Here is a 14,315-nt window from a genome sequence, read left to right as displayed (position 1 = left end):
TAAAGTAAACTCACAGACATTGTAGTATGATTATCCGAAAATAACAACATACAAAGAATTCTATTTCTGAGTATTCTAAGGTTGACAGTATAGAAAATAGGGTAAAAAGGAACATTGTTTTACATGTTGGGTTTCTGGAGACTTTCTTACTGGGGAAAGGCCTCAAGGTCATTTATACTCAGCCAACTGGGTAAGAAGTGAGGGCTAAAAATAGATATGCTACAGCATCATCTTATACATTAAGGTGGAGAGTCAGAGGTGGAACTATTTAAAACCAACACATTCATATGGCCTCTCTACCAAAGTGTAACACATATATAATAACTAAAGTAGTGTATAAAGAACTAGTCCTTTCTCAAAGGACTACACACAGAAGCATTTGAGCTAGATGGTTACATTCTTCCCCCTGTTATTTTCTCAGAGCCTAGCTCCAGGTCCTAGCAGTTTTCTTCTTCTTAAGTGAATTGCCCTAGAGAGAGAGCAGGCGCATGTCTGCTTTTTTGTGTTTTTGTTTTTTGAGACAGGATCTTGCTCTGTCGTTCAGGCTGGAGTGCAGTGGCACAATCTCGGGTCACTGCAACCTCCACCTTATGCCTCAGCCTCCCGAGTAGCTGGGACTACAGGCAGGTGCCACCATTCCCAGCTAATTTTTGTATTTTTTGTAGAGACGGGGTTTCGCCATGTTGGCCAGGCTGGTCTTGAACTCAGGCCTCAAGTGAAATGAAAATTTTCTAAGCAGGAAGTATGCTCATGCACATCTGTATTTTATGAGGTGGGAAATCCTTTCCAGAAGCTGTAGGCAGACTTCTCCTTATCTCTCATCTCCAGGCAAGAACCGAGACTCACCGTTGGTAAAACAGAAAAAGATTGCCATGACTGGTTTAGGTCAATCATAACTCATCCTCTGTTATGTTGGCAAAAAAGAAGGAGAATGACTATTGGGTGAGCAAACACCAGTGATTGCTACAATATTAATTTGTCTTAACATCTGCCTAGAAATTTTCTCTATACTTAAGTAAATAAGTTATAAATACTATATAATGTAATATATGTCATTATATAACTATTGACACAGTATTATACTTTCATAATATGTTAATATAATTTATGCTCATATATGTGTGTATATATATGTGCAAATATTCACAAATGATAATTGCCTAAGTATCTTGCATTTTTTTATAAATGTGGTACTCTGTGCATAATGCTTAGCATATAACTCACATGTAGTGTTTTATCAATGCAAATTAGTATTAATGCTATTAATACAGTCTTTAAGACAATTTAAAAAAGAATGAGGATCATTTTCTTGCAGATACTAAATTTTACTTTATTGGTACTTTAAAAACTATGTGAACACATTTATTTGGAGCTATTGAATATTTTTGAAGATAGTAGCCACAGAGCTCCTTTTAAAACATAGAAGAATTACTATAGTCAGCAGCAAATCCATTTGAACAGAGTAGAATAATTTTGTGAATATCAGCTAGGTGACTAAATGTTTACTTTCTGATGAATATCGAGGCACAGATATTTTCTAATCATGTTAATATGCAGGCAGAAGTAAGAGGGGTAGGTATTAAACATTTTTGGCATATTTTCACAAAATATTATGTTAGCAAATGAATTTTAAATTACTGTCAGATTTCTGGAGGAAAAAATAACTTCACTACTATTTGCCTAATTCATGCCACATGGAGATAAGAGTTAAGAAATTCTTATGGAAGAGAAGATCATTATAGATACTTCTTTTCAAGTATTGGACATAATTGGATGAATGCCTGTAGAAAAGAAAGGACATGAAAGAAGAAACTCTCCTTAGTTACCTTGTGACAGGATCCTGATCAAGGGTCTAAGGGTGGGCATGAGCTCTGGTGAGCCCACCCTTAGAATGCCCTGCAGCCTTCACAGAGCTGAACTCTCATAGTCCTTCAGGCCAAGCTGTAGATTAGTTTTTGCCTTTTTTGGTAAAAACTTTTTCTTTTAGTTCCATTTCTCATTTCTTGTCTTTTGTCCCCAAATGTATTGCTAAGTATGAAAATATTACCATTATATATGAAAAGTTATTTAATCTCTCAGACTTAAAGTTGGTCAATTTCTAAATACATTAGTAGAACTAGATGATGGCTAAAACCTCCTCCAGATCTAACATTGTACATAAAAGATTAGACTTTGTGGAAGTAACTGGTCCTCAGAATCGTCTGAAGGAATTTCTAAATATACAAATTCTTAGACTCTACCTTTAGACATTCTAATTCATTTAGATTTCTGGAAGAAAAAATAACTTCATTACTATTTGCCTAATATATACTGTATAGAGAAGATGAGAATTGAGAAATTCTCAGTTTTGAATATTGTGATCACCACAATATTAATCATGTTTTACTATCAGCCCAGAATGATTTATTTAAGTAAATATAAATACTATTAAATTTATTTTATATGTCATATAATTATTGATGTGTTATAGTATTATAATTATATAATTATTATATTATAATTATATATAATATATAAAATATAATTATATTATAATTATATATATAATTATATAAATATATACATTCATTCTGTATAGAATCTTACTTTCAATTATGAAGCTCATTGTGCTACTTTAATTTGTTTTACTATGTATAAACAATGCTTTAAAAATGATTATTGAAGGTCTTGGGTTAAATGCTGGGTACACAATGTAGGGTCTTAGGTTAAATGCTGGGTACACAGTAATGAATGAATGTATTAGTCCGTTCTTGCACTGCTATAAAGAAATACCTGAGATTGGATAATATATAAAGAAAAGAGGTTTAATTGTCTCACGGTTCAGGAGGTTGTACAGGCTTCTGCTTCTGGGGAGGCCTCAGGAAACTTATACTTATGGTAGAAGGCAAAGGGGAAGCAGACTCATCTTACATGGCTAGAGCAGGAGGAAGAGAGAGATGGGGGAGGTGCTGCACACTTTTAAAACAACCAGATCTCGTGATAACTCACTATACAGTACCAAGTGGGGGATAGTGCTAAACTATGAGAACTTCACCCTCATCAATCCATCACCTCCCACCGGGCACCACCTTCAACACTGGGGATTACAAGTTGACATGAGCTTTGGGCAAGGACACAGACCCAAACCATATCAATGAACCAGACTTAGTCCTATCTGCTCCATCCTTTACAGAAGGACTGAGATTAAACCCAGTAACCTGTGTTTAAAAGTTATTCTCCAGGCAATTCTGATAACTAGAGAGTTAAAAAGATAAAATCAAAACAGTTTATGTCTATATATTTTTAGTTTCTCTGCAGGAATCAGGGTTCCAGCAGGTAATAAGTAACATCAGGTGGCTTGTCTTAGTCTGTTCACTGCTGTAACAAGATATGAAGACTAGGACATTTATTAAGAACAAAAATTTATTTTGTCACAGTTCTGGAGGCAGGGGAGTCCAAAAATCAATGCACTGGTAGGTTTGGTGTCTAGTAAGGGGTGCTCTCTTCTTCCAAGATAGCACCTCTTCTGCATTGCTACATAACAAAAGGTGGAAAAGCAAAAGGGGCAAATGCTACGCAACGCTTTTTAAAATAAGGCTTTAAACCTATACACGAGGGTGGAGCCCTCATGACTTAATTACCACCTGAAGGCCCCACCTCTTAATACTATTGCATTGGCAATTGTTTCAACATATAAATTTTGGGTGGCATATTCAGACCATCGCATGGTTCAAATGCAAACACTTTAATGCAGGGACAATGGATGGATGTGTAGGCTGAATGAAGGGAATAAGGGGTGGTGAGATGCAAAGACACTAGCAAAAATGGGAAGCACATGAACATCTTTGGGTGTAAAGGGACAAAGGTGGAAACCACAGCCCCTGACAACTGCAACCCTAGAGGAAGACCCCTCAGATAGGAGCTATAGTTCTTAAGACATACAGAGTGCCGGCAACATCTTCATGGACACAGGGAGCAGGGAGTAGTACCCTTATATCTCTATTTCTTCTGTCTTCTGATTTTCTACTGATGTTTCCCAGTGTCAGCTTCTTGGGGACACTAGCCGGGCAGAAAATGGATAAGGGATGTGTGGACAATTTAAGGAACACCCACTGACTCTCTAATCCAGCAAACTCTCTAACAAAAAAAACAATTTAGAGTGGATGTTTAAAAATATACTCCATTCTTTATACATAGACTGCTTTGTGGATCCATGGCTGTCTTTAAATCTAAACCAAGTTTTTTTGGTTGCAAACAAGTTTTTATGTTTTTACTAAATCCCAGCTGCTAGAATTACATGCTTTTTTACGTTGCCACCTCTCAGGTATCGTATTACTTGTAGTAAATTGCAAGCAAAGAGCCAAGTCTAATACAAAAAGATATTTTGGATTACCTATAAATTGCTCCCCTGAGTATGGATAATTGAGAATTTGACTTTAATGATTAAAATAATAGGATTAATAAATTTTTCAATTTATGTGTACATTCCCTCTTATTATGGGGAGTTGCCTATATAGTTATAGCACCTCCATCATTAGCATGGGTGTGAGCCTGAGTCAACATTCACCCAAAGCTTGTCTTTTTGAATACATGGCTAATTGAGAGTGTCAAAATACATTTTAAAAACTCAGCGAGAAAGAGAAGGAATCATTGCTAATGCTGCTGAAAACCTGGATGAATAATTGGCTTTGAGATGCTGCAAGATGAAGATCACAGCAGCTCAAATGTCATCGCCTAAAGGAGGACAACCAGTATTAGGCTAGCTGCCATTCAGTGATTTCATAAAAGGTTACCCAGAAGGATTGGTCCCCACTTCAAGCAGCACAAATGTCATTGCAAGGACCTTATGTTCTTCAAGAGCAGTGATATAAAAAGACCAAAGGCAATTTGATCCAGAATGATAGATTGAGCATCATATAAATGATTTGTACATTCAGAAAGCAGTATGCCTTTCCCAAGAAAATAGCTGAAAAAACACTTGTGCTGTGAACACTAGTACCACAAAGCAATATGCTAGTTACTAGTTATTAAAGAGTGAGGTAAAAAAATTAGTAATTTTATAGTAGGAAAGCTACATTTTTCTATTTTCATTTCTTTTTCTCATGTGGAAAAGACACCAAAGGTGTAAGGCATGAGGCAGAAAGTAAGAAAACCCATTCAATTGCATTTCATTTGCAAGTTACAATTTAAGGTAAATGTTGACCATTTGCGTCTTTGCAATTATTTTCAAGTAACCTAAGTAAACTTTATTTCTTAATAATTTCAGCTTTCACCATATGTGTAATGTTTAGGTAACCTGAAGATTAGGAAGAGATTGTTGATTAGAATTGAGTAGAAAATATGCCATCTCCATTAGGTTACTCCTTTGCTTTTATAATCCCTGATGCCTAATAAAATCCCCAACAGGTTAAAGTTTTGCTACTCATTACTTAGATTTTTTTAACCTGCTTTAATTTGCATCGGCCCATTTATTTCAGGCACAGGTAGCAAGATATCCTGAAGCACTAGTTCCTGCCCCTCCTGAGATAGTCCACATCTATTTTGTTGTGAGATGGTCAAGTCTTTGAGTTTTCAAATATGTTGGATTTTCCCATTTCTTAAAATAATCTGATCCATTACTCCCCTCCTCAACGAAATGAACGGCTTCTTATTGAAAATAAGACTGTCACAGGATAATGTATTTAGAAATTCAAATTTAGCAACTTAAAGATGACCTTTTCCTTTTTTCCTATCTTTTCCAAAAGTCTGAACTTAGTGATAAGACAAAGCTATGTATAAAGGACAAGGAGAAGAGGTAAAAGGGTGACTTTGAGGAAAATACAGATGAGAGGAAGATTTTCTCTAGACTACAAAAATCAGTGAATTCATTGTGAAGACCATACAAATACACTGTAAAAGAGCAGCTGCTGCTATATCTTCTTCATTCTGGAATCCCTAGGATGGGACAAAAATAAATAAATAAAGACACTGAAATGCTTCTCTTCTCCCATGACATTTGATAATAATCTTTTAATTTGCATCTGATGGCAACTGGCAATCTTTCAATTGCTTTGGTACATCATCAGAGACATCCATAAGTGCTTCTTACTAGTGACATAAATTTATAGTACATTTTAATATATGACTGGGAGATAGGAAAACACACGACTGAGTATAAATTACTCTGGACTTGCATTCCAACATATCTTCTTAAAGACCATGTGCCTCTTCAAGAAAACTGTTCAAGGTTTCATTCTATTGTACATTTTCGATTACTGTTTCTAAAATTTGGTCTTGAAAAACACTTTTGATGATATTCATAGCAAAAGCCTCCAAGAACTATAGCAAGGTGAGTATAAATTCTATACAGTAAATGTCTGTACCTTTAAAAATCACTGAAGAAAAAACCTTGCAAGCACCTTGCTGATAGCTGCCAGCAACTCTTCATGAAGAATAAACACTGTCAGACTCACCTGATCTATTAGGATAAAAGTAGTCCCAGGTAGATCAGAAAGAAGAGATAGTTCTAATTTATCTTGGCTCTAGGAAGGTTAGGTGATTCACTTGTACAAGGCAATAAATTTAGAAAATATGGTCTAGACAGTGTAACTATTAGGTGAGAACACAAATTGCTAAAGGGTCAAAAAATAATACAAAGTGTTTTTCAAAATCATTTAGAAGCCTAGATTTTTTTTCTTAAGTTTTCATCACCAGCCTAGATAAAGAAATAAAGTCATGTCTTAGAAAAATATATCTTAGAAAAGTGATTCAAGAAGAAATAGAAAATCTGAATATACCCAATAATCATTAAAGAAATTTAATAACTAGCTTAAAATCTAACTCGTTTTCTCCCATCCCCAAATATGCTAGATGGTTTTATAGACCAGTGAACCAAGCATTTGGGAAAAATTATCCCTGTTTTATAAAAACAGTTCCAGGGAATAGAAAAAATATTCTTCAGATCAGTTAATGGTGCTACAATAATCTTGATGCAAAACAGATCAGGATAATATCAGAAAGTCCAATCACACTTAAGAGCAAAGATAATAAAATTAAAATTAAAAATAAAGTGTTAATAACTGGAGAAAACCTTTTCTTGAGCAAGTTAAGTTTTTCCCAAGAATATAAGAACAATTTAACATTATAAAATGTATTAATGGAATTACCCTCACTAAGATACCAAAAGGAGAAAACCTAGATGATCACCTCAGTAGATATATAAAAAACACTTGCTAAAATTTGCAATCTGTTCATGACAAAGTAGGAATTGAAGGGAACTATCTTGTTCATATATACCATGTTCAGGAATAAGAAGACTTAAGAAGATGTTAGTTCTTCCCTGTTAATCTCTAAATTGAGTGCAGCTCCAGTAAAAATCCCTAAAGGCTTTTTCATGGTACATGGAGAGCAGATCTTAATTTCAGATCGAAAAGCAAAAGGACAAGAATAGCCAAGACTATTATAAGGAAGAACAAGGCATGGCTTCTCTGTCAGACAACAAGAATTACAGAGCTTTAAGTAATTAAGAGAATGAATAATTGACCTTAATTATTCTGTTCAGATCACTTACTAGTTCTGTAAGATTTATAGCCAAGGAGAAATTGAAAATTGGGCTAGACTTGGTAGACAGCCTTAGAAATATTGAAAGACGTAGGAAATAAGACTCAAAAAGTCAAATTAGAACCACTCAGTCTGATAATTCTAACACTACTATATAAACAATAATAAAGAAAACACAGGTTAAAAATAGTACTTTTGAAGTACATTCTTATTTAAAGCAAGGGAAGTTAGTCGATAGTTGTTGTTCCTTTCTATTGACATAAGCACCTAAGAGATGCATTTTGTTTTTCCCATTATCTATCTATCTATCTATCTATCTATCTATCTATCTATCTATCTATCTATCAATCATCTATTTATGCAGGTTCTCGCTCTGTCACTCAGGCTGGAGTTCAGTGGCATGATTATAGTACACTGCAGCCTCGAATTCCTGGGCTTAAGCAATCCTCTAACTTCAGCCTCCCAAGTAGTTGACTCTACAGGTGTGTGCCACCATAACTGGCTAATTTATTTTTTGTAGAAATAAGGTCTTGCTATGTTGCCCAGGTTGGTCTTAAACTCCTGGGCTGAAGCGATCCTCCTGCCTTAGCCTCCCCAAATGTTGGGATTACAGGTGTGAGCCACTGTACCTAGTTTCTGAGATGTATTTCAAATGTATTAATAGCATGAAGAGTTTGTCTAAAATATAATTTCCTTGAGGTCAGCTGTGGAAAACACGCTAAAGATTTACTGAGAGAGAGGATAAAATTTTTTGCTCTGGATACCTTTAGAAATCAGATTGACTTTATTCTGTCAGGAAATTTGGAGGTTTAATGAAGATGCTGAAATTCGTTATTTGGTTACATGAACTATTTCCAGTTGTGCAGTTCTAGAAATAGTCCAAAGATGCTCTCTTATGGCAAGACTGGGGGAAAAAATCAAGCTTTAGTAATTCATGTGCATTGTTTCCTCTCTCCCTTTCATTTCCCAAAATATATACACACTTTCTAAAAGCAACTGGCTGCTCTTAATTCAGTAACAAACATGCCTCCACGTAGTCAGCTGAAAGCCTACTCAGAGTATCAGTGACACCACTCTGCATTGTGGCAGTACTAAACTGAAAATATAGTAAGAAAAGAGCAGTCACTCTATATTCAGGAATGTACTTATTTCTTTTAGTCTCATTCAACTTTAAAGTAAGTTGTGGGATGATTTGTGAGGGATCTAATATGAAAAACAGTTTTGAATCCAATAAATGACAAGATCATTTATAAATCTGCAGTGACAAAATGTATGTATCAAATCCACTTATTATTATACATAGTTAACTCCCAGCTGCTTATGTATATAAACCATGGTTTTATTTACCCATGGTAAGTTTTAATCCCACACTGGGTGTCCTTGCCCACTCAAGAAGTCCTAGCTTACTTTTCTTAACTACCGAGAACATTTTAAGGGATAAAGTTGTTGTTCTCAACAAAATATGTGCTACATTCCAAAACTGTCCTGAGTTATCAATTATTCTCAGATAATTGAGCTAGCTGTTCTATGTAAAGTAGAAAACATCCAGCAGGAAAATCAGTCTGTATGCTGCGCATATGTTTTCCCTCTGGCTGAAACACAAGCAGATGGTGAGAAATGATCTGTGACTGAACCTAGTTATCAGACATGTGGAAGAGCAAGCTTCCCTTTTCCTATTAAAGATGTACTAGTGACGGAGAAGTGGCATGCCCTACAGATTGCACATTTCACTGTCTTATTCCCTTGATGGTCATTCAGTATCACTCATTCCACAGATATTTATTAAGCATGCTAGTTTGAGCCATGCTCTATGCTGGGCCAGATTTATGATGGTAAATATCAAATTAACATTTTTTGAGAAACTTCTCTCTTCACTTCGGCATAAGTTCACTCAAAAAAGCTCTTTTGCCTTTTCCTTCATGGACAGGGAATATAATTGACCAACATCCTCTTTATAAAAACTATTCGGATGATATAAGGCAGTAGCTGTTACTCCTTTATGTTCTTTAGCATTTGATTTGATCAGTCTATTTTAAGGATATTAAACAAAATAAAATAATACAAACCAAAGCAACACAATTCCCCACATGAAAGAGACGAAAATATATTACTCATTCTATATTTATTGAATTCCTACTATGTACCTGACACCGAAATAAGTACTGAGAGTATAATGGTGGATAAAACGGACTGCTTGGAGCTTACATTCTAGTGAGGAAGACAAAATAAACATATATACAAATGTATTGTGGGGAAAGAGAGAGTAACTGGGAGAGAACACTTTTGTTGGACAGAAAGGCATACAGAAAGTATGTGATAGCAACTAACACAATATCTGATTCACTGGAAATTTTCGAGACGTTTCAGATGAGTCATCCACTAAATATACTCTTCTGTTTGCTGCTGAATTTTGTTTCCTTGCTTGATTTTATATTGTTATTCAGATCAGATAAACTATGTCTAAAAGCAAGCAAACAAACAAAAAACCAAAAACAAATGAACAAAACCTGGCTTTCCTATAGTGCTATGAAAAAGGAGTCTTACAAAAGCAAATAACCCTTTTTGTGTAAATATTGGAAGAAAAGATTTTAATATTTGGCTAATTTCTTAGTGCAGAACATTGGATTATATTACAATGTTTTTGCTTCCTTGAGGTTAGTGATATTTAATGTTTTGGGTCATGGATCCTTTTAAGAATCTAATTAAAATTATGGTCCATCTCTTAAGGAAAATCCATATACCTGTATTTTTGAAAAACTGGGTACAATTTCAGGAGAGCTCATACATTCTATGTATCTCAGGTAAAAAACCCTTAACATGATTAACAAACACAAAACAGCTTGTCAGATGTAAAAAATTAATAGATAGCTGCAATAATTGAGTGAGTGTGGTTCTGTTATAAGAACAGACTGTGGGAAACACCAGCAAGATGGCTGAATACAAACAGCTCCGGTCTGCAGCTCCCAGTGAGATCAATGCAGAAGGCAGGTGATTTCTGCATTTCCAACTGAGGTACCCAGTTCATCTCACTGGGACTGGTTAGACGGTGGGTTCAGCCCATGGAGGGTGAGCAAAAGCAGGGTGGGGTGTCGCCTCACCCAGGAAGTGCACGGGGTTGGGGAACTCCCCTTCCTAAGGGAAGCCCTGAGGGACTGTGCCATGAGGGATGGTGCATTCCAGCCCAGATACGATGCTTTACCCAGTTTTTGCAACCCACAGACCAGGAGATTCCCTCGGGTGCCTACAGCAACAATGCTCTGGGTTTCAAGCACAAAACTGGGCAGCCATTTGGACAGACACAGAGCTAGCTGCAGGAGTATTTTTTTCATACCCCAGTGGCACCTAGAACCCCAGCAAGACAGAACCGTTCACTCCCCTGGAAAGGGGACAGAAGCCAGGGAGCCAAGTGGTCTTGCTCAGAGGGTCCCACCCCCATGGAGCCAAGCAAACTAAGATCCACTGGCTGGAAATTCTCACTGGCAGCACAGCAGTCTGAAGTCAACCTGGGATACTCAAGCTTGGATGGGGGAGGGGTGTCTGCCATTACTGAGGCCTGAGTATGTGGTTTTCCCCCTCACAATGTAAACAAAGCTGCAGGGAAGGTTGGACTGAGCAGAGCACACCACAGTGCAGCAAAGCCACTGTAGCCAGACTGCTTTTCTAGATTCCTGCTCTCTGGGGAGGGCATCTCTGAGAGAAGCCCCAGTCAGGGGCTTATAGATAAAACTCCCATCTCCCTGGGACAGAGCACCTGGGGGAAGGGACAGCTGTGCGCATAACTTCATCAGACTTAAGTGTTCCTGCCTGCCGGCTCTGAAGAGAGCAGCAGATCTCCCAGCACAGTGCTTAAGCTCTGCTGAGGGACAGACTGACTCCTCAAGTGGGTCCCTGACCCTCATGCCCCCTCACTGGGAGACACCTCCCAGCAGGGGTTGACAGACACCTTATACAGGAGAGCTTCAGCTGGTATCTGGCAGGTGCCCCTCTGGGATGAAGCTTCCATAGGAAGCAGCAGGGAGCAATCTTTACTGTTCTGCAGCCTCTGCTGGTGATACCCAGGCAAATAGGGTCTGGAGAGGACCTCCAGAAAACTCCAGCAGACTGTTAGAAGGAAAACTAACAAACAGAAAGCAGTAAAATCAACATCAACAAAAAGGACACCCACGCAAAAACCCCATCCAAAGGTCCTCAGCATCAAAGAACAAAGGTAGATAAATCCATGAAGATGAGGAAAAACCAGCATGCCTCTTCTCCTCCAAAGGATCACAACTCCTTGCCAGCAAGGGAACAAAACTGGATAGAGGATGAGTTTGATGAATTAACAGAAGTAGGCTTCAGAAGGTGGGTAATAATGATCTCCTCTGAGCTAAAGAAGCATGTTCTAATCAGATACAAGGAAGCTAAGAACCTTGAAAAAATATTAGAGGAATTGCTAACTAGAATGACCAGTTTAGAGAAGAACACAAATGACCTGATGGAGCTGAAAAACACAGCACAAGAACTTTGTGAAGCATACACAAGTATCAATAGCTGAATCGATCAAGAAGAAAGGATATCAGAGATTGAAGATCAACTTAACGAAATAAAATGTGAAGACAAGATTAGAGAAAAAAAGAATGAAAGGAATGAACAAATCCTCTAAGACACATGGGCTATGTGAAAAGACCAAACCTACAATTGATTGGTGTACCTGAAAGTAAGGGGGAGAATGGAACCAAGTTGGAAAACACAATTCAGGATATTATCCTGGAGAACTTCCCCAACTTAGCAAGACAGGCCAACATTCAAACTCAAGAAATACAGAGAATGCCAGTAAGATACTCCTCGAGAAGAGCAACCCCAAGATACATAATCATCAGATTCATGAAGGTTGAAACGAAGGGAACAATGTTAAGGGCAGCCAGAGATAAAGGTTGGGTTACCCACAAAGGGAAGTTCATCAGACTAACAGCTGATCTCTCTGCAGAAAGCCTACAAGGCAGAAGAGAGTGGAGGTCAACATTCAACATTCTTAAATAAAAGAATTTTCAATCCAGAATTTCATATCCAGCCAAATGAAGCCAAGCTTCATAAGTGAATGAGAAATAAAATCCTTTACAGACAAGCAAATGCTGAGGAATTTTATCACCACCAGGCCTACCTTACAAGAGTGCCTAAGGAAGCACTAAATATGGAAAGGAAAAACTGGTACTAGCAACTGCCAAAACATACCAAAATATAAAGACCAACGACAATGAAGAAACTGCACCAATTAACATGCAAAATAACCAGCTAATATCATGATGACAGGATCAAATTCACACATAACAATATTAACCTTTGGCCAGGAGCGGTGGCTCATGCCTGTAATCCCAGCAATTTGGGAGGCTGAGGCAAGTGGATCATGAGGTCAAGAAACTGAGACCATCCTGGCCAACATGGTGAAACCCCATCTTTACTAAAAGTACAAAAAAATTAGCTGGGCATGGTGGTGCGTGCCTGTAGTCCCAGTTACCTGGGAGGCTGAGGGAGGAGAATTGCTTGAACCTGGGAGGCAGAGGGAGCTGAGATTGCACCACTGCACTCCAGCCTGATGACAGAGCGAGAATCTGTCTCAAAATTAACAAAACAAAACAAACAGACAAAAAAACCAATATTAACCTTAAATATAAATGGGCTAAATGCCCCATTTAAAAGTCACAGACTGGCAAACTGGATAAAGAATCAAGACCCATTGGTGTGCTGTATTCAGGAGACCCATCTCATGTGCAAAGACACATATAGGCTCAAAATAAAGGGATGGAGGAATATTTGCCAAGGAAATGGAAAGCAAAAAAATAAAAAATAAAAAAGCCTGGGTTGCAATTCTTGTCTCTGATAAAACAGACTTTAAACCAATACAAATTTAAAAAGACAAAGAAGGGTATTACATAATAGTAAAGGAATTAATGCAACAAGAAGAGCTAACTATCCTAAACATATATGCACCCAATACAGGAGCATCCAGATTCATAAAGCAAGTTCTTAGAGACCTACAAAGAGACTTAGACTCCCATAATAATAGTGGGAGACATGCTATATTAGACTTCCACAATAGTAGTGGGAGACTTTAACACTCTACTATCAATATTAGCCAGATCAATGAGACAGAAAATTAACAAGGATATTCAGGATTTGAACTCAGCTCTGGACCAAGTGGACCTAATAGACATCTACAGAACTCTCCACCCCAAATCAGCAGAATATACAATCTTCTCAATACCACATAGCACTTACTATAAAATCGACCACATAATTGGAAGGAAAATGCTTCTCAGCAAATGTAAAGGAATGGAAACCATAACAGTCTCTCAGATCACAGTGCAATCAAATTAGAACTCAGGATTAACAAACTCACTCAAAATCGCACAACTACATGGAAACTGAACAACTGCTCCTGAATGACTACTGGGTAAATAACAAAATTAAGACTGAAATAAATAAGTTCTTTGAAACCAGTGCGAACAAAGACACAGTGTACTAGAATCTCTGAGACACAGCTAAAGCAGTGTTTAGAGGGAAATTTATAGCACTAAATACCCACAGGAGAAAGTGGGAAAGATCTAAAATTGACACCCTAACATCACAATGAAAAGAATTAGAGATGCAAGAGCAAACAAATTCAAAAGCTAGCAGAAGACAAGAAATAACTAAGATCAGAGCAAAACTGAAGGAGACAGAGACACAAAAAACCCCTCAAAAAAAAATCAATGAATCCAAGAGCTGGTTTTTTGAAAAGATTAACAAAATAGATAGACTGCTAGCCAGATTAATAAAGA

The sequence above is a fragment of the Colobus angolensis genome, unplaced genomic scaffold (assembly GCF_000951035.1).
Source record: "Colobus angolensis palliatus isolate OR3802 unplaced genomic scaffold, Cang.pa_1.0 Scaffold244, whole genome shotgun sequence".
Lineage (NCBI taxonomy): Eukaryota > Metazoa > Chordata > Mammalia > Primates > Cercopithecidae > Colobus > Colobus angolensis.
This window is presented reverse-complemented; position numbering follows the sequence as displayed.